The sequence below is a fragment of the Hippopotamus amphibius genome, unplaced genomic scaffold (genome assembly GCF_030028045.1).
Source record: "Hippopotamus amphibius kiboko isolate mHipAmp2 unplaced genomic scaffold, mHipAmp2.hap2 scaffold_335, whole genome shotgun sequence".
Classification (NCBI taxonomy): Eukaryota; Metazoa; Chordata; class Mammalia; order Artiodactyla; family Hippopotamidae; genus Hippopotamus; species Hippopotamus amphibius.
In genome coordinates, this window is record NW_026648454.1 from 4,589 (window position 1) to 7,500 (window position 2,912).

Sequence of the window (2,912 nt, forward strand, 5' to 3'; positions counted from 1 at the left end):
CTTGGGCCTGCGCGCCGGCTCTTGCGTGCGCGTACCGGCTGCCCCGACCCGCGGTTGCCGCCTCCGGCCTCTGGCTGAGCCCGAGGGCGGCGGGGCCAGGTGGCGTCGGGTGCTCGACCCTGTGCGCTGCCCCCGCTGCAGGCACCCGGTGGTGAGTGGCCGGCACGACCCCCACCCCACAGGCTCTGTGCCCCGTGTCAGGCGTTCTCGTTCTGGGGTGGCTGGCTGCTCTTTGCCCGAGACGAAGGGGCGCGGCGAGGGCGGAAGCGGGGCCTCCGTGTGACGGTGTCTTCGCCGTGCCTCCCCCTGCGGGCCTCCCCCGCCGTGGCTTTAGGCTGGGTGGGTCAACCGATTGAATGTGGTGGTGCCACGCTCCGCTGGGCTGGGCCTAAGCCGTGCCAGACGAGGGGACGGACGTTCCTGGGGGACGGGACCGCTCTTCTCGTTCTGTCCGCGGGCTCCTCGCCTCTCTTCCGCCCCGCCTGCCGGGGTGTGCGGAAGGCAGGGGTGCCGGCCTCCGGCCCCGAACCCGCGGTCTCCCGCCCCCGCCTCCCAGCGTGGGCGGGGACCGGGGTCCTCGGACGCAGCAGACGCTCTCGCTGTGCCTCTTTGGCGTACGCCTCGCGAGCGGGTCCTCCCCGCGGCGGGGAGGGCCGCCCCGCCGCCACGCTGCGCGCCCCCCGTCGGTGTGCGAGCGTGCCGCGCCTGGCCCTCCGTGGTGCTCCTGGAGCGCTCCAGGTCGTCCCTCAGGTGCCCGAGGCCGAGCGGTGGTGTTGTTCCCCTTTCCCAGCGTGTCCCTCGGGTCTCCGCCACCGTGGCGGGTGCCGTGAGCGGCTCTCTCTTGGGGGGGGTCGAGACGGTAAGGGAGGTGCGCCCGCCTGTTCCCCCGGCGGTGGGGCCAGGGGCCGCCTCGTTGTGCTGGTCCTCAGCGGCGTGCCGTGGGGGCCTGAGCTTGGCCGAGCGCACGCCCCGTGTGGTCCCCACTACGTGGGGGGCTGCGCGCGGGCGTGGGAGCGATCGTGGGGGCCGGGGCCTGTGAGAGAGGGGGCTGTGTCACGCATCTTGGGCGTGCTCCCCCTCGAGGGCCCGAGGGGCGAGCCCGAGGGCAGCAAGCCTTACCGAGGTCGTGCCCCGGTCCTGGCCGCGAACGCTCCCGTGGGCCGTGTGCTTACCCATACCGCAGACCCCCTCCCCTCCAGGCGACTGGAGGAGGTGTAGGCGGCTCACGGAAGCGCCTCTGCGGGCCCGAAGGAGAGGCGCTGAGTGGGGGATGACGCGCCCTCGGTGAGAAAGCCTTCTCTAGCGATCCGAGAGGGAGCCTTGGGGTACCGAACCCCCCAGCTGCCGCCCCTCCCAAGTGTGCAGTGGCCACCGTGGCGACTGCCAGAGCACGTGGGTAGACCCCCCTCGCCTCCGCGGGAGGGGTGCGCCGGTCCCGCGGTGGGGCCGAGCGCCGCTCTTTGCCTACCGTGGCCCGCGCCTCCCCCCTCCGAGTCGGGGGAGGGTCCCGCCGGGCCGAGCCGAGCCGGTGTCCGAGGCGCGGGGTGGCGTGTGTGCGTGCGGGGTCGCCTCCGTTGGCGAGCCCGGAGGGGGGGACCCCCCGGTCCCGGCTCCCCAGTCCCGCAGCCACGGGGAGCCCTGCCGCGCCTGCCCTTGCCTCGAGCCGCAGCCGGCGGCGGTGTGTGGCCCTAGGTCGGGCCGCCTGGCTCGGGAGCGTTTCCCCAGGACGTGTGAGCCCTTGGGGTCGGCTGAGGTGGTGATGGATGTGTGGAGGCGACGCAGATGGATGCGCGAAGGGGTGGACGGGTTCCTCCGCTGCACGCGGGGGGAACCGTCGCATGCTAGGCCCCGGCGGCGGGGCCGGGTCGTGGGGAGGCCCTCGAGGGTGGCGGGCGCCGGCCGGCGTCCCAGGCGTTGGCGGGACCGCCCCCTGGTGTGGGGCGGTGGGGCCCCGCGCTGGTTTTCCTGGTGGCCCGGCTGTGCCCCGGCCCTTTGTCTCCCCCTGGGTGGCGCCCCCGGCCCTGCTCCGTGGCCCTGGCCGTGCGTGTGAGCCGCCCCCTCCCCGTCGCCGCCGGTCTGCCCTCGCCCCTGCCCCCCACCCCTTCCCCCGCCCGGGATCGAGCCTGGCCCTGCCCCGTGAGGGTGCCGCCCCCGGCCGCCACGGCCGGCGGCGTCCCCTGGTGGAGTGCTTGTCGGTTCCCGACGGGGAAGAAGAGGTGGGCGGTGTGGGGGCGCGCCGGTGCGCGTGCGGGAGAGTGTTGTCGCGGGCCGGCCGCGGCTCTCCGGGGTCGGCGGTGGCGGCCGCGAGCCCCTGCGAGGAGGTCCCACGGGGGCCCGAGGAGGCCAGGCGCCGTCGTGCGTGCTGTGGGACCGCCCCTGTGCTGGAGGGCCTCTGGCGGTGAGACCCCGTGTCGTGCCCCGGCGGCGGACTCGCGTCCGTGTCCTTGGGGTGGCCCCCGGGTCCCCCCCGCGGGGGCGCGCGCGCCCGTCTCCCCCGCCCCCGGAGGCTTCCTGCCGCTGTGTCGTTGCGCGTGCGCGACGCCGCCCAGCCGCGCCTCGCCCACCCTGTCTGCGTCCATCCGTCTGCCTGCTCCCGTCCGTCCGTCCCGCCTGCCGGCCCCCGGGGCCGCGCCCCGGTGCGTCTCGCTCCCCGGGCCCGCTGCGGCGCCGCTCCCGTGGCCCGCCGCCGCCGCCGCCCGTCCGCCGAGGTCGTTGCGGCTGGGGCGAGGGGGGGCCGCCGTCCCCCGGCGCTCCCGCCCGAGCGTGGGTCGGGGCCCGGCCAGCGCGTTGCGGACCGGCCGCCGTGTCCGCGCCGCCCCCGGTGTGGTGGGGGGGACCGTCTCGGGCCTCGGCCCGGGTCGCCGCCTCCCCCCTCCTCCCGCGAGGGCGCCACGCGAGCGCGCGTCGGCCGG